Source organism: Emys orbicularis, chromosome 2 (assembly GCF_028017835.1).
Source record: "Emys orbicularis isolate rEmyOrb1 chromosome 2, rEmyOrb1.hap1, whole genome shotgun sequence".
Taxonomy (NCBI): Eukaryota; Metazoa; Chordata; order Testudines; family Emydidae; genus Emys; species Emys orbicularis.
The window spans coordinates 4,470,561-4,491,842 of NC_088684.1; the positions used below are offsets into that span (position 1 = coordinate 4,470,561).

General features: G+C 43.8%; 1 protein-coding gene across 1 annotated transcript in view; it reads left to right on the forward strand.

The window, feature by feature from the left end:
• The window catches only part of ZC3H3 (zinc finger CCCH-type containing 3), a 358,737-nt gene that overhangs the window by 121,877 nt on the left and 215,578 nt on the right, over positions 1–21,282 (forward strand). The window lies entirely within an intron of this gene.

The following is a 21,282-nucleotide window of genomic DNA, read 5'->3' on the forward strand; positions in this document are numbered from 1 at the left end:
GCTTCCTGTCAACTTTTCTTCACAGACCCTTCTCTCTTCCTCAAAGTGCTGTCACTCCACTTCTCTAGATCCGTTCCAGGCATCCATTCATCCATTCCTAATAGTCATGGAACTGCCTGGTTCCAATGTACCTGTCCAGTTCTTGGGGAGGCTGCTCCAAGCCTTTGGTTTTGAGTTTGAATAGTAGTAAGGAGAGAGAGACTATTGCTTGCTTTACACTGTACCAAGAGCTTTGTTACTGTCTAACACGCTGTCTTGGTTTTTAATAGTCCAAATGCAGGCACTGTAATGACATTCTTTTTATTCTGCTCCCGAGCATTATTCTATTAGCCTGCATTAGCACTGTGATTCCTTATATTGATGGCTAGAGATGTTTCAGATACGGCTGCTTTCTGCAGTGAATATTTGAGGTACAGTAGATGTGGAGTTGTTAGCTCTTGTGAGCAGGATAAACTCCAAAGCACCCTTATTTATATATCACTGCTTTTTTGGTACAGTTTCCTTCATGCAAACATAATCGCAACTATACATATAAAATGATGAGTCTAAATTAGCTATTACCACTCAAGAAAGAGATCTTAGAGTTATTGTGGATAGTTCTCTGAAAACATCCACGCAATGCGCAGAGGCAGTCAAAAAAGCTAACAACGTTGGGAATCATTAAGAAATGGATAGATAAGACAGAAAATATCATATTGCCTCTATATAAATCCGTGGTATGCCCACACCTTGAATACTGCATGCAGATCTGGTCGTCCCATCTCAAAAAAGATATGTTGGAATTGGAAAAGTTACAGAAAAAGGCAACAAAAATTATTAGGTGTCTGGAACAGCTTCTGTATGAGGAGAGATTAATAAAACTGGGACTTTTCAGCTTGGAAAAGAGACAACGAAGGGGGGATATGATAGAGGTCTATAAAATCATGCCTGGTGTGGAGAAAGTAAATAGGGAAGTGTTATTTACATAACACAAGTAGGGGTCACCCAATAGGCATCAGGTTTAAAATAAACAAAAGGAAGTATTTATTCACGCAATGCACAGTCAACCTGTGGAACTGTTTGCCAGAGGATGTTGTGAAGGCCGAAACTATAACAGGGTTAAAAAAAACAACTAGATAAGTTCATGGAGAATAGGTCCATCAATGGCTATTAGCCAGGATGGACAGGGATGGTGTCCCTAGCCTCTGTTTGCCAGAAGCTGGGAATGAGCGACAGGGGATGGATCACTTGATGATTACCTGTTCTGTTCATTCCCTCTGAAGCACCTGGCATTGGCCACTGTCAGAAGACAGGACACTGGGCTAGATGGACCATTGGTCTGACCTAGTTTGGCTGTTCTTATGCAAACTGTCTCTCAAAGTTTGTCAGAGTTCAAGGGGCATTGTCAACTCAGTTTTATGAGTTTAAGCAATTTTAAGAAAAATTCTACCTCCTAATAGAGCATTTGGTGACACCACTCTTGCTTATGTCCAGATCACTCTACAGAACTGTCTAGTTACTCCGACTTAAAAAAACCCAAAACTCTTTAAAATAATAAAAGGCCTTCAAAAAACTTGACAACGATTAGGCGGCTGGTGCGCAGAGATCACTGCTGACCAATATTCTCTCATTGTTTATTTGTACTCCCCCATCTCTCTGTATCCATATGTTGTCTTGTCTTCTATTTAGTTTGTAAGCTAGTTAGACTTTTTGTTCTGTGTTCATGCAGCAAATAGGGGCCTGGTCTGTGACTGAGACTCCCTATGCACGGCAGTACTACAAATCCTACAATATGATTCAATGCTTATGTTTACGTTTTTTTTTTTTTTTTTTTTTTTTTTTTAAAGCAAGCGAGTAACTGACTAACTGGCCATACAGAATAGTGAAACTGACTGAACACACACACAGCTGTCAAATGCACAAAGAGAACACTGAACAAATTGAACATATTTTTACTAACGACTTTCATTTCTAGTGAACTCAGGTGTTACTAGGATCTATAGTGGGTGTAAGAGTTTCAGACAGAAATTTGACCCCCCCCACCCCCCCGTTGATACTAGAGAGAGAGAAGTAGAGAGACAAGGAGCAGGGGCGGTGAGTTATATGGGCCCATGGTGCCCAGGCTCCAGCAATATTCAGGGCCTGAGGGCCCGGCTCCACCAATGTTTGGGCCGGGTCTCTCCCCAGGCCCAGGCTGCTGCCCCTGAGTCTCCCCCAGCCCCCACTTGCTGCCCCCGCATGCCTCCCCCTGACCCCAGAGCGTCCCTGCCTCAAGCCAGTGGCTGCCCCCTGCAGCTCCACACTGCGCTTTGCTCTGCTGCCATCAACTGCCACCACAGGGTCCTAGTGCTTCCCATCCACTAGTGCAAGGGCAGGCTGACCCTGCCCCTGCCCTTCCTCCTCGGCGGGACCCTTTGCTCGTGGGACCCCCCACCAGCACAGGGGGACCCCCACACCTGCAGTCACTGCTCCTGTCCCACGCTGGGCAAGGGGCAGCCCCATCCCCCACCCCCAGTGAGGCTATGGTGAGGGGCAGCAGCAGGGGAGGAGGTGCACATGTGATGGCAGCCCCCCTACCCCCCCCCCCCCGACACCCACCACAGGGGAGGCGAGGGAGTTCCTGGACCTGAGAAGGGCCCTAAGAGCACATGCAGTGACAGTGGTGCAAGGTGAGTGTGCTGCCGGGGGGCAGAAGGGGCCCCTCCCCCGGAGCTTGCTGCTGCCGGTGGGTAGAGGGCTGCGGGGAGTCCTCCTCTCTGGCCCCAGCCCCGGGGCAGCCTGCCTGCACCCCAAACTCCTCATCCCTGGCCCTGCCCCACCCCAGAGCCCGCACCCCCAGCCAGAGCCCTCATCCCCCGCACCCCAACACTCTGCCCTAGCCCTGAGCCCCCTCCTGCACCGTGAACCCCTCATCCCCAGCCAGAGCCCTCATCCCCCTGCATCCTAACCCTCTGCCTCAGCCCTGAGCCCCCTTTTGCCTCATGAACCCCTCACCCCAACCCTCTGCCTCAGCCCTGAGCCCCCTCTTGCCTCATGAACCCCTCACACCAACCCTCTGCTCTAGCCCTGAGCCCCCTCCCACACCCTAAACCCCTCATCCCCAGTCCCACCCCACTGCCCTCACCCCTGCACCCCAATCCTCTGCCTGAGCCCCTCCCACATCCCTCATCACCAGCCCCACCCCAGAGCCCTCACATTTTTACATTTCTTTTAAAAAATATATATTGGCTTACAAGGCAGGGGCGGGGAGGCAGGACTTGGACCTGTTCTGGGCACCACCAAAAATTATACAAACCTGCTGCCCTTGACAAGGAGGAGAGGAGACTTTCTTTTTCAGCTGGGAATTGAAATGGGGCGGAAGGCTGATGAAATGACTACAGTAAGATGGCAGGAGAATTCAGTGGAGGGTGTTTGCACCAATAGTGAGTGGAGAGGAACTGGAGAAACAGCAGGCCAGAGTTAGGCACGTAGTCAAGAGAGGAGAAGAGCGATGTGGCAAACTAAAAAAGCTAAAAGGCTTTTTAAACTAAGGCCGGTTTTCAACTGGATCCTGAAATGAGCAGAGAGTCGGGGGAAGTGAGTGATGTCATCTGGGAAGATTAGAATCCTCACAGTTATCTGGTAAGAATTGCAATGAAATTTCATTCTGATGCCCTTTTATATTGGGATTTTACTCCACCACCACTGTCCTGTTTTAATTCCAGGCTTCAAACCAATTTGTTGCCAAAAACATCTAAATGAAAAGCCCCTAATTGAAGCTGTTTTTGAGAAGTGTTATTGCTTAGTCTGTGCCCTGCAGCTAGGAAAATGTGATTATTTGTTCTCCAGTTTGTTTAAACTTGGCGATAAATACTTTTAAGCATGTTGCACTTATTTCAGGAAGATGGACATCATTACCAGTATGCTTTGAACTTGGGGAGGAAAAGGCAGGCAATATTACTAGTATAAAAAAAATGCAGTGTCTTAAAATTAAGATAATAGACTTTTCTTAAACAGCTCAGCAAGTCCTGAAAGTTAATTTTTCTCTCTACCATCCCCAAAGCAAGGGGAGATGGGCCTTGCAAGGTGTGAGACCATAGTCTTGTGTGTGTGATGGTAATGCATGTTATAGGACAGGCTTTGCACATCCTTGTTTGGGGCCAGGACTTTGCTTTGATTATCTTGCAACAGATCTGTATTTTAAAAAGCTTCTGAAAGAATAAAATGTGCCCTTCTGTCCATTGCCTTGGCTGAATTAGCATTTATCCTGAGATTTTCACCTCTTGCTCACTGGTTCATGTCCAGCCAGAGTTGGTAGTGAGCAATATAGTTTTGTTTTGCTTTGGTGGAATATGAGAGATGTTAGCTATTCTCAGCCCAGCTCCTTGTACGTGGTTGTCTGAAGAGCCATCACAGTTGCCGCTGTCTGCCTAGAGATAGTGTCGTGTAGTTCTCCATTGTGTTCTCTTCCTCCTCCAATAGTTTTCCGGTGAGTTAGAAGGTGCTAGTAGCTCCAGCATTCTCAGCTCTTAATAAATTATTGCTTGATGAGCCGTTGATAGCTTGGTTTGCCCCTGAACTTCGGGAAAAGGTTTCCTTGCCACAAGGAGTCCTGGAGACAGAAATCCTGTTTCCTTTCTTTAGAAGCTCAGGAAATCCATTTGCAAAACTTAACTTATATTTGCTACTTAACAGCTAGATGCACTTCCTGTTAACAGTTTACGTGGATTTAATACCTTTGCTACAAAAATGGGTATTTCTCTTGGAGCTTGCTAGACCCCAGTGCTGTCTTGCCACTGCATTGTCATTCCTGATAAGTTATGCTAGCTTCATCTGCCTGGGTCCATTCAACGTAAGGAATTAGTGAAGCAGATTTTGGTACTAATTCCCCAAATGTCTCCCTCTGAAACTGATTGCCTTGCTAGGCAAACGTTGGAGGGTATGTGAAGCCCAATAAGACGTGTGAGTTGCAAAGCCAATGCCACTATTGTTCTTTGTGGATCTAGAGTCTGAACAGCAATCCTGCTTCGGAGTCACAGGTAAAGTACTTTTAATCATTTGGATTTATTTCCTATTAAACAGCAGTTTGTGATCTTAAACTATCGATTACACTCTGGCATAAGTAGCAGTCTCTCTTGAAAGAGCTCAGAACTGAATGAGTGTGAAAATTAAATTCCCCTCTTAAACCGAAAGATGGTCCTTTTTAGAAGCAGATTCCAGTAGCAATATAATTAACCTCTTGCTGTGCCATTCTGTGTGAACATATTGAACATACTCAGTGATAATCATCCCATAATACTGGGTATCTGCTTTCACACTGAATCCGTAACAGTATTACAGTAATCCCAAATCCTTTTGTTAACTCCAGGGACTTGGCCAACTTGGTAACCAGAACAAAAGACATTTGAGCTCTGCAGCACAGCGCTTATGTTTTGCAGGTGTTTTTTGGGTGAAAGTGAATCACCAAGAGAATTTGTAGCTGGTTAGGATAGGAGCTCTGATAACCTTGAATCAAGTTAATGTATAAATTAGTCCCTGTTGTTAGGTTACATATGATCAACAACCCTTGAATGGTCCAGCGAGGAATTTTGTGGATCTGACACCAAGTCTGGAAATGCAAGGACACTTCTAATGCCATAAGACGTAGTCCCATTATTGTGTGTACCGATGTTTGGCTTTTTAATTGTCAAAACCCCGTTTGCAATGGATTTGAGGATGGGCACCCTCACATACACCTCTCTTCTCTTTTGAGCTTTCCAAGCTCAGTTTCTGCTCTCTCCTTTTGTCTTTTTCCCTCTCCCCCTTGTCCCTTTTCCCCCCTTCTCATTTTTGTATTGTTCTTCTAGTTCTTTTCTCCCCGGTTGCTTCCCTGTCCTGTTACTTCACACCCCAGAGGGCCACATGTTCCTGGGCATGTGATCTCCTGTGTGGCTTTGTGATGTGACCTTACATGTGGTCTTGGAGCTGCGTTGATCACTGTGGAAACAGAGACCAGAAAACTTGTGCTGGTGTCTGCTGTCTGTGCCTATTCACAGCCAGATGCATTGCACTTCTGAGAAAGGAGCATTCTATAGGAGACAGTGTGCCCCTTTAGTTCCATCCACCTATAACTTTGATAGCCAAGACACAATCCCACTTTACTTCACAAAAAGGCAGGATCAGATTATTTTATTGTGAGGCCTCTGCAGATACTTGGCTGCTCAAAAAGTAATAGTTGGTGATCTTTATAAGGGCTCTTGCAGACCATACACACACAACACAGCTGTGGTACACCCACCTATCTGGGGAGAATGAGGGCGCCCACACAATGGAGTTACTCAGCAGTTCCCAGGTGCTGTTTGTAGCTCCTACCCCTTTTCAGCTCTCAGCTGTAATTTCTGAGTGCCAAACCTGTTCCCAAGCCATGGCTTAAAAACACAACTAATCCAGTGTCACTGATGTCTGATAATGCAGTGCCTGCCCATTGCCACGAAAACACGAGCCAGGAACAGCTAGCAGCTATGAGTGGTGGTGTAGTCCTCTCTCATCAATTTCAGCTGCGGCTGTTAATGGAGAGCAGAATGATGTTTTTCATATACTCCTATAAACCAGCAGGTCCTAAAATCTACGTTGTTTACACTTGAGAGAGAGAGAGAGAGTTCTAAATGAGAACATATAGAAATGTTGTTTTTTCTTAAAAGTCCTTAGACTCTCAATTTCTATAAATAGTTTAACATTTTGAAATAAAGTAATTGTATAAAAAGCTTTAATGGATATTTTAAAGACAAATACTTCACTCTTTCCATCGTTAAAGTGCTTCACCAACACTAATCATCACGGAACTGATAGCAAGGAGGGAGTTGAGGTTCAGCCCCATTTTACAGTTGGGAAAACTAAGTCTGTGAAGGTAGAGAGAGTGGAAATCCACATCAGAGCTGGGATTAGAACTCCAGAGTTCCTAGCCCCCAGACCTGCGCTGATACCACTAGAGCACATCTCGTCAGAAGAGCCCATGCTCCTGTAACAGACAGTATCCAGGTTAATGTTATTTATAGACGGTAGCTGTGTTGTATCCTCACCGAGTGGGGATTTTAGGCTGATTTCTGCACTTTGCCATGTTGTTGCCAACCCAGGTCAGTAGTTTAGACCTTTGGGGAACTGAATACCAGTTGGTTAAGGAGGAAGTTACATTTAATAGAGAGAAACCCTATGGTATCACTGGTAAATACTCCAGACGGCTGCAGAAGATCATTATCTTTTCTCTGAGTATGCAGTGTCTGTCTCTACCTCTGTGGGTTGTCACTTATTCGGTGTTCGATCACGCACGAGCCAATGATGGAAGCGCAGAGATTTAGAGCAGCAGCCCAGGTTGTTCTGAAGCTCCTTATGACCTTCCCTGGTATGCTCTGCCTTCCACACAGTGAACAGCATGGGAGCTTAAATCTCACTCTTGCTTTCAATTGCCCCAGTGAGGTAGGAAAGTCCTGTTATCCCCCCAATTTACAGGGGAAACCGAGGCAGAGAGAGACTAAGTGACTTGCTGAAGATCGAACAGAAGTCTGTGGTGGAGCAGAGAACTGAATCTGGCTTTCGTGGGTCCCAGGCTACCACCCTTACCACTGGCCCATCCTGTCAGGCATCGGATGATAGCAGCTTCAACTGTAGTTGGTGAGTTGCCAGACCTCCCCAAGCTGAAAGTAGCCTCCGAAGGTAAGCTCTTGGCACACGCTGATAGAGCTATGCCACTGATCGTTCCTGCCCATACCAGTGTGAGATGAGCAAAAAACTCATTTGGCAATGGAGAAGTTGTCATTAGTATTTGGGAGGTTTTGGAGAGCTGGTAGTAAAGGTAAAGGTGCCTCCTGGCCTGAGGTTTTGTCAGGCAGATTTTCATCTGGAACAAATATTTCTAAAGTACGGTAGGCTAATAAAAAAGTTGACCGAGTGCCTATAAGAATTCTGGCTTTTAAAGTACCAGATATTAGCTGTCTCAGTCTGCATTTCCAACCTTCTCAGAAAGCAGGCCTGTGCCTCCTAGGGAAACATTTGTCACATTTTTCCAGGAGTACAGCTCAGCATCGCAGATCATTTAAACATCAGCTCTCTGACATAATCTTATATTATGCAATTCAAAGGATCAGTATCACACGTGTGCCTCTCTGCGGGGTCCCTCATATATTATGCAAAAATCAGTATAAATAACAATTTTCCATCGTAGTATTCACTGTGCAGAACAGTCTCTTATTCAATTTGTGGCATATCTGGGGAAATTGTTTGAGATCCCTTATGAGGCAATTCTTGACTAGATAGCAAATTCTGGAGGCGTCTAAGCCTGAAGAGCTAAGTACCTGTTTTGAAGATGCAGAGGGAGAGTCCCTCGCAGTCTGAGAGTTAGTACCAGGCTCTTCAATATTTAGCAAGTCTCCAGCTTGCAGCTCTGATGAGTACATTTCCCTCTGCCCTGTAATGCTCATGTTGGACAGTTCATTTCTGCCCCCAATGCCTATGTCCACGGGTGCTGGAAAACGGAAAGGAGGAAAACTGGTTAAAATTGTGAAAGATCCTTCCCTGTTCTTCATTTTGTACCTCACATACTGAACAATGTTCAGCGCACTCGCCTTTGTGAATCGTTTTCTTTCAAGGCTGTCTCGTTGCAAAGCCAATAGAATTCTTCAGGTAATTTCAGGTTATAGAGGTCAGAGAGACAGACTGTAGAGTCAATCCAGGTGTGTCTACACTGCAAAAAAACAACAACCCTGCAGCAGTGAGTCTGAGAAGTGTGGACATACATTAAGTTAACAGTGCTTTGACCAACCCAGGATTGTTCCCTATAATATGTTCTCTGCTGCTTTGTCCCATCTAATCTCTTGTGACCCAAGCAATAAGGCGTCCACTGCTTCCCCATGGGACTATTCTTCAGGTAAGAAATTGTTCCTTGTATTCAGCCATAAAGTTTCCTTTGCTCAGTTTCATCCCATTCCTCGTAGTTGTAACCACTTGCACAACCATAAATAATTCCTCTTCTTGTGGTGGTTAGACAGTTACCTTATCTCTGTTTAATTGTTGCTTAGCCGAGTGGTATCTACTGGTTATTCATTTGCTTTCCTCTAATATAGCAAACTTTTAAGCCCTTTATATAATATTTTTGCTGCTGTTCTCTGAATTCCTTTCCGTTTATGTACATCTTTCTGGTATTGAGTTGCCCAGAGCTGAATGTAGGATTCTAGGCATGGCCTCAGTGGGACCTTATAAAAAGGGACTATCGGTTGCTTGTTCTGTGGCTTGATGCCTTTTGCATGCAGCCTGAACTTTCATTAGCTCCTTTTGCTGCCAAATTGTGGAAAATCCTGCTGAGTCTTCTGCCTCAATAATGCAGAGTTCTGCAGATCATTAACATTGCATTTACCAGCTGTACAGTGTGGGACAACTTCTTAACCTGTTTTGCAGGTGTGCTTGCAAATGAGAATATATGTGATCTATGGAGCCGTTGAGAATGCAAGGCAAGCAGGTTCTGCTGAAATGGTTATGTAACAGCAGACAGTCAAGTGGGAGTTTCTAGGTAAAATCTGGACTTGGGTGCCCACTCCTCATGCTTGATACCTGGGAGTAAACTTAGTCTTGCCAAAGGTCCCCTTCTCCCCCACAATCCTGTGCCAGATGATATGGACAGCAGCTAAAGAAAGGAACTGTGTGTGCCCACTTTGGGCTCCACCTAAGACACCACAATTGTGATTGCTGTAAAGCAGGGTAACCTGGGAAATGTGTGCCCAAGACCCACCTGTGCCACTTAGGAAATCAGCCAGTCACTAATGGGGTTAGGGGCAGTTGGGAAGAGTTGGTACTTTATATATTGATTATTATTGGTGGCGGGGGGTAAGGATTTGAAACATTACAATTATATCTGATTGTATTCCTCTCCCCCACATTTTATTAATCATTTATTGTCTTATGTTGTGGTCTGTTTGGTACAGAGAAAGTATCTCCAGATGTATTTGTACAGTGGCTAGCACAATGAGTGCTACCATAATATAATATTAAATAACCATAGTAAGGAGAAAAAATGTCCAGCATGGAAAGAAACCCCAATTGCCTTCACTAGGAGGAGCATGATAAGAAAGGTCTATTTTGGGTACCAGGGGAGCAGAGAACTCCGCCTGGGAGCAGCATTGGGGGAACAAACACAATGCATTTGAGGGCTCATCTGCACGGTAGGGTAATACAGTCTACGGGGGGTTGATTTCTAAAGCGCCCTAACGTGTGGTGCATTAATTGGTCCGTGTAATTCCCGCCGGTGCTCACTGGTTTAGGGGTCGTAGGTTCCAATCTTGCTGGGGCGTGGGTAGCAGTCTCTGTTTAACACTCTCCTTCCTCGCTGGCTCAACGCTCCTCAGCCTAAACCAACCTCCTCCCTGTGGTGAGGGGATCTGGAGCTGGGTTCCATAGCTCAGGGGGTTAGAACAGTGGTCTCGCAATACCGGGGTCGCAGGTTCGAATCTCGCTAGGGCCTGAAAAGCAGTCCCTGGTTCAATCTCTCCTCACTGGTGGCTCGTCGCTCCTTCCTTGGTCATGTGTCACTCCTCAGCCTTAAACAACCTCCTCCCGCTGCTGAGGGGAACTGGGGTCTAGCTTCGTAGCTCAACAGGTTAAAGCAGTGGTTTCAGAATGCAGGGGATCGCAGGTTTGAATCTCGCTGTAGCAGTCTCTGCCTCAAACAGTGCACTTTAACTTAGTGCTGTTTGAAACAATATACTACATTGAAGTGCACCAGCCTGGTCTGCGTGGACCAGTTCATGCAAAGCACATTAGAGGGCTTTAGAAATCACACCCCCAGAGAGCACTTAACCGCACCATATAGACAAGTCCTGAGATGTGTTAGACATGCATAACAATGTTAACATTTCAGCAGCCCTAATTAGGATTTTGAAGTGGATAGTTCATAGATCACTTGATCATTACCTGTTAGGTTCACTCCTGGCATTGGCCACTGTCTGCAGAGAGGCTACTGGGCTGGATGGACCTTTGGTCTGACCGAGTATGGCCGTTATGTCCTTATTGAAATGAAGGAGGAGTACAGTGTGTCCCTACAGCTAGAGAAATAGACCAAGGTCTTATCTACACACAATTTGTGCACAAATGTAACTCAATCAGTGAACCCTTCCTAGTGTGGATACTCTGAAATTGGTACAAAGCCTGGCCTACCTAGCTCTGTCATTTAAGGGGGTGATTTTTACCAATGTAGCTACTCTGGAAAAAGCCCTTGTGTGGGTGCAGTTATACTGGTATAACTCTGCTTATGCCTGTTGGAGGAAGGTTCCCACACACAGCTGCACTGATTTAACTAAATTGGTTTATATCACACATTGAGGCCTGCTCCACACTAAAAACGGACACGAGCATTCCTGTGCTGCTTATGGCTGTGATTGTGTGTGTTTTTTACCCTCACAGTCTCAATGTAAACTTCGCTCTCGTGGTTACCCCCCAGGTGACCTCTACAATACACATTCATATTCATTCAGTAAAGATTTTCAGTTATTCCCTTATTTGATTTGTGGCCCTGATTCTGCACTAAGGAATTCAGTGGAAGCAGAATCAGAGCCAGGATCGGTATCTATGGTATATTATACTTGCCCCCCTTTAGCTTTCTTGTTAACAGGCTGCCTTTGAAACAGGCGGCTCTGTGGCTCAGCCACACTAGAATTATTGTTGGTTTCATCTGTCTGCTGCTTTTTCACCAGCCTGTCTTCCCTGATAGATTTGTAGAAGCCTGTTACGCTAATGCTAACTCATCCTTCTTTCCAGCGATTCCCCTAAAGCCCTGAATGGCTGTAGCCGTACCACCTGTGCTGTTCCTTTTCTAACCCTGGCATTCATTGCCCTCGAGGGCTCCCCTACCCTGAACTGAGTTCCAAGTAACGGAAAATAAACACTTCACTTCTGCTGTTGCCCATTTTCCACTGACTTCGGGGTTCAGTTTGGTGCCTACCCTTCCTGACTGTCTTGATGGCAGCTCCTGTGGCTCTCTCCCTGCAAGTCTTAATGGCCCCTTGTGACCCCACAAGGGGTCCACAGTCCCTCTATGTTTCCAGTGTGGATCCTCGTGACCCTCAGATGTTGGAGCATCTTACAGAGCCCGACTGGCCCACTTCTTGGTCCTTGCATTTTTCCTTTACAAAGGAATTGAAATCTGTTGTCTCTGGGAATCCCAGCTCCCAGACTTTATCCTTGCACTGTACCTTGATCATTCGGGTACTTTATTCCTCTCACTTTTAGGAACGTAGGATTTACCCTACCAGTTTAGATGATTAGCTAATCTAGCCCAACAATGGCTGCTAGTTTACTGTCTTTCTCTACTTACCATGCTTGATTATTGGTACTCTGGGCATGTGCCAACGATATTCTATCTCTAGAGAAATAACGTAGTAAACTGAACAAAGATCTGCAGAAATAAACAGCAAAGGGTGGTGAGTTATCATCATCTGGTCCTACGTGCTGGCTTTCTGTCAGTACAGCTCCTGTGTGATTGTAGGCATAAGAAATTATGCAGCAGAGAATTTAGGAAGTTTTTCTGGCTCCTCAGCCCAACAGCGAGATCCAGCAGACTATGGCACATTCTCCCCAAGGAAGAGATGGAAGTCTCATTTTTTAGTTCATTGAAAATTGTGTTGGAGAAATTGCTGAAAAATGTAGAGGAGAATCCTGCTTTGGCTGGGAGACAGACTAGCCTGGCTAATGTCTTTCCCGCTTCTGATTTCTATGGTAGCTATGGAGAAGTAAAATTTAAGTGGTTGGAGCCTTTGAGATAAAGGGTGCTATATAAATAAGAAGGAGGTAGTCTTTTTCCATGTTCACCCGATTTGGAGGGGATGTAAGATCTCAAGATGAACCCATGTACGTGTGAACATGTGGACATACAAATCCATTCTAAGAAATTCTGGTTTTAGGGAAACAATCCTATTTTGTCACTTTGTATAAAAAAGTTAGCCTCTCCCCTCACTTTGAACATTCATTTTAGCTATTCATTAATTTGGGGGGAGGAAAAATGAAAACAAATGAAAATCACTGATGGTTGAAGCTGATGGAAGGTGAACACTAGCCTTGAGAATGATCCCATTGTTAAGGCAAAGAACTAGGAGTTTGAGTTCTGTTCCTGGCTCTACCACAGACTCCCTATGTGATGCTAGGAAAGGATGTTTATTCTCTCTCCCCCCCCACCTCAGATTTCCCATCTGTAAAATGGGGAGCATGCTTCCCTAGCTCTCATGAGTGTTGTGTGTCTGAGTGAATGCACAGACACACTTAGAATGTGCTGTGTAAGTGCAAAGTATATTATTGTGAAGCTTAACCAGAGAGGTTTGCCACCTTGACGTTACAGCGTTCAAACGTCTTCCTAAAAGGCTGAGTCGAAAGAGTGGCACGCTTTGGTTCTTTGACTCCATCAGCTCATAAGGAACCTTGGGAAGGATGCATACATAAGTATCGCTTTAAGACTTTTATGGCAATAAGGTGCCATTGTGAAGGTCAGCCATAAGGTGTCTAAGTTTCCACACCAGGTTTTTTCCTTCCTCCTTTCCTCTTCTCCTTGGGTGTGGTTGGTGTGAATTGTTCACGGGGGAGGCATGTCTCGGAGTAAAACCACCATCTCAGCAATGCACGGAGCACTCTGGTGTGCATGAGCTGTGAGCCCTGGCTGATAAATGGTGCTCATATCCCATTCAAATATGATGCAAGCAGTTTTTTTTGTAGTTTGTCTTCCATTGCGGTAGTAAAGTTTTTAATTAGGAAAGCTAATGAGATCGATTAGTCATTAGAACTGACCTCTGGATCTCTGCAAGGAGCGTGCATGTGTGTGCTGGGCTGATAACGGGAGGCGCTGGGGTATTGTTTGTAATAAAAGCGTAAAGTGTTTGATTTGAGTGAAATGTGCCACAGGGAATACATCATGCGGCGAAAAAAAATTACAACCCTGGGAGCCTGTAATGAAGGGAATTAAACCAACATCCTATCTAAATAACATGATTATCTACACAAAACCCCTCAGCTAGCAAGTAATAATAGAAAACTGAGCTGCTTCGGAGAGTCTCTTTCAGAACATGGTTAATGCCAGAGACTCGCGCACAGGCAGTATCAGAAGAGCAGCTACTGTATGAATGCAACATCCAATTACCGCTGTGGAATAGAGTTTGCCAGGCGCCGGTCTGTCTGTGTTTTGGGAATGGTGGGGAGGGGGAACTGAAAGCCACAACAATTTGGGACCTCTATTTCTTACATCACTTGTAAGTGCAAGGCAGTGAGGGATGTCAGGCAAGAGTTTGATTGGATGTCTGATTGATTAGCAGCTATGAGAGCTTGTAAAGGTGCCAAAATGAAAAAAAATAACTTTAATGTATTTGACAAATTCCCAACTTAAATAATTGTATAAGGTCAGAACATAGGTAAAGAGTCAGCTAATATTTCAAATATGCAAGTAGCATGCTTAGGCAAATTCCTACAGGGATCTGTACATATTACTCAGTAATACACAGTATTCTTGCCAGCAAATTAAAAAAGTATGGATTGGATGAATGGACTATAAGGTGGATAGAAAGCTGGCTAGATTGTTGGGCTCGACGGCTAGTGATCAACAGCTCGATGTCTAGTTGGCAGCCGGTATCAAACGGAGTGCCCCAGGGGTCGGACCTGGGGCCGGTTTTGTTCAACATCTTTATTAATGATCTGGACGATGGGATAGATTGCACCCTCAGCAAGTTCAGAGATGACACTAAGCTGGGGGGAGCTAGATAATCTGGAGGGTAGGTATAGGGTCCAGAGTGACCTAGACAAATTGGAGGATTGGGCCAGAAGAAATCTGATGAGGTTCAACAAGGACAAGTGCAGAGTTCTGCACTTAGGACTGAAGTATCCCATGCACTGCTACAGGCTGGGGACCGACTGGCTAAGCAGCAGTTCTGCAGAGAAGGACCTGGGGATTACAGTGGATGAGAATCTGCATATGAGTCAATGGTGTGCCCTTGTTGCCAAGAAGGCTAACGGCATATTGGGTTGTATTAGTAGGAGCATTGCCAGCAGATCGAGGGAAGTGATTATTCCCCTCTATTCGGCACTGGTGAGGCCACATCTGGAGTATTGCGTCCAGTTTTGGGCCCCCCGCTACAGAAAGGATGTGGACAAATTGGAGATAGTCCAGCGGAGGGCAACGAAAATGATTAGGGAGCTGAGGCATATGACTTACGAGGAGAGGCTGAGGGAACTGCGCTTGTTTAGTCTGCAGAAGAGAAGAATGAGGGGGGATTTGATAGCAGCCGTCAACTCCCTGAAGGGGGGTTCCAAAGAGGATGGAGCTCGGCTGTTCTCAGTGGTGGCAGATGACAGAACAAGAAGCAATGGTCTCAAGTTGCAGTGGGGGAGGTGTAGGTTGGATATTAGGAAACACTATTTCACTAGGAGTGTGGTGAAGCACTGGAATGGGTTACCTAGGGAATCTACATCCTTACAGGTTTTTAAGGCCCGGCTTGACAAAGCCCTGGCTGGGATGATTTAGTTGGGGTTGGTCCTGCTTTGAGCAGGGGGTTGGACTAGATGACCTCCTGAGGTCTCTTCCAACCCTATGATTCTATGATTCTACATGCAAGGAAACACGTGTGAAAGTTTAGAAATAAGATGTAGTCTAATGTTTGGCAAGGAGAAACAGGGAGCCAGGGACTCCTGGGCTCTCTTCACATTTTTGCCACTGCTTTTCTGCATGACTTCTGTGTAAAATAGCTTCGTGACTTTTAAGATCCATAAAAAGCTTTACTGAAATTTTAAGTGTAGTCCTATTAAATCTGTGGATATGAAATGTGTGGAGTGGGTCAGCCCTACCATTATATTCCCCTTCTAAAGGGGGAGAGGCAGAACTGCTTTCCAGTGTGGACCTCTGTGATATTATAGATGCTTTGCCAGAAACATGTCCTCATATGAATTGTGAATGGGTTTGTTTGAGGCCATTCAGAGAAGTGGAGTCATTTATTTTTTAGTTCCAACTCTGGACTTTCTGCTAGAGGATAGCAAAACATATGAAGGCCTGGCATCACTAAAGCTCTCTGTGAGGAATCTGGAGTTTGCTCCCCCCACTTGGTCTGAAATAGGCCAGATCAGGGGACAGTTTAGATCTGTTAGATAGGGCTTTGGAGAAGATTGAGGGTATGCTTCTTAGATAATGAAGGGGCGGAAAAGAGTTTTTGTAGGTGGCTGGCTGAGCGCCTGTTGAATTGATCATGTTAATGTTGCTGAGATATTGTTAATGGTGCATTAGTGCATCCAAAGTCTTGGATAGGTGTTTTTTAGTTATTATTTAAATCAAAATAACTAAATTAAATAGATGTCCATGAACAAAACAATCTAACTTGGCCATGGCTCAATAATATTAGAAATTATATTATAGTAGGTCTCAAACCGTGCTACAGCTTTACAGACACACAGGATGATGCAGTCACTACTCTGGGGAGTTTACAATCGTTTTTAACAAGTCCAGTGTGGGGAAACTTTGATAAACATTCTGTTTAGATGAGAAACTGTCCCGTTTCTGTTCTACATTTTCAGTCGATCCCCTTTCTCAGTCTTTAGTGCTAGGAAGATTTGCAACACAACAGGATCTTTCTTTCATAGGTCTTGTCTACATTAGGGAAATTTTGTAACTGCAGGACTTTGCTAACACTAATTTAGCTACATCATGTCAATTAGACCCACTGTGATCAAGGTGAGATGAGATAGTGCTGAAAACACCAATGGGACCTGTTTCCACTGGCACTCCCAAGATAGCTAATTTGGTAGAACTGAACTGGTGTCTGCAGCGATGGGAAATTTTTACAAAATGTCCCAAGTGTAGACAGGGCCTTAGATTTCCCCACTGCCTGCAGCCTGTTACTTTTAGAACTGGTTGATTTGGAAATGCTTGTCAAAACCATAGACTTCTATGTGGGGAACAAGGGGCTGGAATATCTCGGAAACAAAGAACATTTTTTAATGTAAATAATTGTTAATTAAGAGAGAAGGAAGAAAAGTATTGGGAATATTTGATTTGATTTATAGATCTGTGGGGGGTTTGTTTAAGCAGAATTTTTTACTAAAAGGCACCAGTAGCTCTTTAAGCTGCTGGCTTTAACTTCCTGGCCTTTGTGGGTATTTAATACTTAACATTAACTTAATGTACCCTGTTTGGTATTTAATATACTGTATAGCACTGCTATTTTTTTTAATGCTTGCTGATAATTGCAGACTGCATTATATCTGTAGGTCTCCCTACAGCAGAATCCCGCCACCCTAAAAAGCACTGTAATGTGTTTTGTCCTGAGGCTATTTATTGACATAACAGTACATAAGATTATTTCAGTGCATTTATTATTAATTATTTACATTGTGGTAGCAAGTAAGGGCCTCAATAAGGAATCAAGGCCCCTTTGTGCCCAGCACTGTACAAACATATACCAAAAACCGTAGTCTTTGGACCCAATAGCCATGTCCTTGCCAAAACGAGCTGGTTTGCATCAGAAGCTCAATCATGCAGTCTTCTCAAAGGACTTCCTACTTGCATGCTTGAACCACTGCATTTGCTGTATTTGAAAAGTATTGTTTGGTCTGATTATAACCATTTGAATTTGGGCTGTCAAGCGATTAAAAGAATTAATCGCGTGATTAATCAGTAATAGAATACCATGTATTTACATATTTTTGGATGTTTTCTACATTTTCAAATATATTGATTTCAGTTACAACAGAGAATATACAGCGTACAGTGCTCACTTTATAGTTATTTTGATTACAAGTATTTGCACTATAAAAAACAAAAGAAATAGTATTTTTCAGTTCACCTCATACAAGTACTGTAGTGCAATTTCTTTATCATGAAAGTTGAACTTACAAACGTAGAATTTTGTACAAAAAATAACTGCATTCAAAAATAAAACCATGTAAAACTTTAGAACCTACAAGTCCATTCAGTCCTACTTCAACCAATCGCTCAGACAAACAAGTGTGGTTACAATTTGCAGGAGATAATACTGCCCACATCTTGTTTACAATGTCACCTGAAAGTGAGAACAGGTGTTTGCATGGCACTGTTGTAGCCGGCATCACAAGATATTTATGTGCCAGATGCGCTAAAGATTCATATGTCCCTTCATGCTTCAGCCACCATTCCAGAAGACATGCGTCCATGCTGATGATGGGTTCTGCTCGATAACGATCCAAAGCAGTGCGGACGAACGCATGTTCATTTTCATCATCTCAGTTCATTTTCATCATGCCACCAGGAGAAGGTTGATTTTCTTTTTTAGTGGTTCGGGTTCTGTAGTTTCCGCATCGGACTGTTGGTCTTTTAAGACATCTGAAAGCATGCTCCACACATCATCTCTCTCAGATTTTGGAAGGCACTTCAGATTCTTAAACCTTGGGTTGAGTGCTGTATCTGCGTAGACTGCGTAGACTGTCGGTCCTTCATCAGTTAAGATTGAGCCGATCACAACACATCTTCCAATCTTCAGGGGGAGGGATAGCTCAGTGGTTTGAGCATTGGCCTGCTAAACCCAGGGTTGTGAGTTCAATCCTTGAGGGGGCCACTTAGGGAACTGGGGCAAAAATCAGTACTTGGTCCTGCTAGTGAAGGCAGGGGGCTGGACTCGATGACCTTTCGAGGTCCCTTCCAGTTCTATGAGATAGGTAGATCTCCATATATTATCTTCTCTTGCTCTGCCCATCCTTCGCCATGTTTGTCCATATCTCCTTGTTAAGAAATCATCCCACCTCTTTGGAGGCCGACCGCGTGGCCATTTCAGTTCTCGCGGATACCACTCAGATATAGCTGCAGTCCATCTGTTGTCACTGAGTCGAGCCACATGTCTCGCCCACCGCATTTTGCTGAGCCTGCTTTCGACAACATCATCTCGGACTCCAGACTGCTGTCTAATTATTTCATTGGGGATGCGATCGCGGAGCGAAATGCCCAAAAATGTTCATTCCATTGCCCTCTGTGTGACAGACAGTTGATGTTCTTCAGTCTTCGTCAGCGACCGTGTTTCACTGCCATATAGCATCGCTGGAAGCACGGTCGAGTTAAAAAGATTTGCATGAGTTGTTTTGCTGATCTTTCCTTGGAGGATGTCCCTGATGTTGTTGAATGCGCATCATCCAGCTTTTTTTCTGCGCGACAGTTCGCCTTTCTGATCATGGCGCATGTTGACTTCTTGGCCCAAATAAACGCATTTGTCGACCTCTTGGATCTGCTTTCCTCCAAGAGTTATTTGGGTTCTTGGCAGAACATCCGATCTCATATATTTCGTTTTCGACTGGTTCATTTTTAATCCGACTTGACTACTTTTCGCATTCAGTTCTTTAAGCATTCTCTCAAGGTGGACTGTATTTTCAGCTGTATCTATCCTTAGAAATCTCACATTGGTACCTTCTTTGCATTTTGTCAAATCTGCTGTGAAAGTGTTCTTAAAACGAACATGTTCTGGATCATCATCCGAGACTGCTATAACATGAAATACATGGCAGAACCTCGGTGAAACAGAACAGGAGACATACAATTCTCCCCCAAGGAGTTCAGTCGCAAATTTAATTTACGCATTTTTTTTTAGCGAGCGTCATCAGCATGGAAGCATGTCCTCTGGAATGGTGGCCGAAGCATGAAGGGGCATACAAATGTTTAGCATATCTGGCATGTAAATACCTTGCAATGCCGGCTACAAAAGTGCCATGCAAATACCTTTTCTCACTTTCTAGTGATATTGTAAATAAGAGGGCAGCATTATCTCCTGTAATTGTAAACTAACTTGTTTGTTTTAGCAATTGGCTGAACAAGAAGCAGGACTGAGTGGACTTGTAGGCTCTGAAGTTTTACATTTTGTTTTTGAGTGCAGTTATGTAACAAAAAAAAATCTACATTTATAAATTGCACTGTCACAACAAAGAGATTGCTCTACAGTACTTGTATGAGGTGAATTGAAAAATACTATTTATCATTTTTTAAGGTGCCAAATATTTGTTGTAATAAATAATATACACTTTGATTTCAATTACAATACAGAATACAATATATCTGAAAATGTAGAAAAACACCCAAAATATTTAATACATTTCAATTGGTATTCTGTTACTTAGCAGTGCGAATAAAACTGCGATTAATCGTGATTAATTTTTTTGAGTTAATCGCATGAGTTAACTGTGATTAATTGACAGCCCTAATTTGAATATTTTTTAATGTAAAACCTACACTATAACTGTAAAAGCTGCAGGTAGTGGAAGGGAAAATGGTGATTAAAATTATTGTCCTAATTGTATATGCTTCAGTATGGGAAATGTGCTGCCAGATTTGCCTTGATTTATTTACACTGAGCCCTTGTCAGATTGTCACAATTGTATAGAATGACGACAGTATTTGTATAGCGCCATGAGTGTGCACAACGTGTAACAGGCAGAGTTGAAGATCTCGGTATTCCTAAATATTGCTCTCTTCGGTCAGTGATCATCTTTTTTCCATTATAATTCAGGGGGAAAGTTGCTATCTTCATTTTTATTATTAAGATCTCCAGTGACATTTTGCACTATCGAGCCTTCTCTTGCGTATCCCATGTGTTAAAGATTTTTTACCGCTGTCTGAATTTGGGATGGGAGATTCATGCTGCTATTCTACCCTCCAGATCCTAACAGAGGTACTGAGTTGCTGAATTTGAATTAGCTCTTGGACCCAGCTTCTGAATGAACTAGAAATATGAGTACCTGTATTTTAGCTCTGGTGCAAGAGGGCACAGGAGTTATTGCCATCACATTCTCAAAACCTGCTCTGCCTATGGTAGTACTTAGCACTGATGCGACTGCTGGAATGTGGTTGTACGCTTGCAGTGGTAGCTCTGTGCCCCTAGCACCCTTGTTATTACCACATGCTAAATTTTAGCTTGTGGGCAGCACTAGTCCCACCTCTCCCAACAAGGGACACATTGGGCAAACACAAAAGTGGGGTCTGGTTTTCCCCTCTCCATCTTGCAATAATTTTAATTAGAAGATCTCCAAAAAAACCAGCCAGCCCTTTAAATCAGTTATAAAACCAGAGGATTTAGTCTCAGCATGTAGTGTCAGCTTTAATTATCTGGGCAGTTATAGCTGTATGTTATAAAAGTCAGGCAATTAGACGCATTCCTTAAAGCTGTGAAAAAAAATTGCTAACTATCAAGGAGAGGAAAAACAGAGTCAAACATATAACTGTTAATTGCATGAAGCATTCCGCATTAAAAACTGACGTATAGATCATCTTGCAAAATATTATGAAAATGGAAATGATTAAATACATAAATCTAATCAGAATGTAGATGT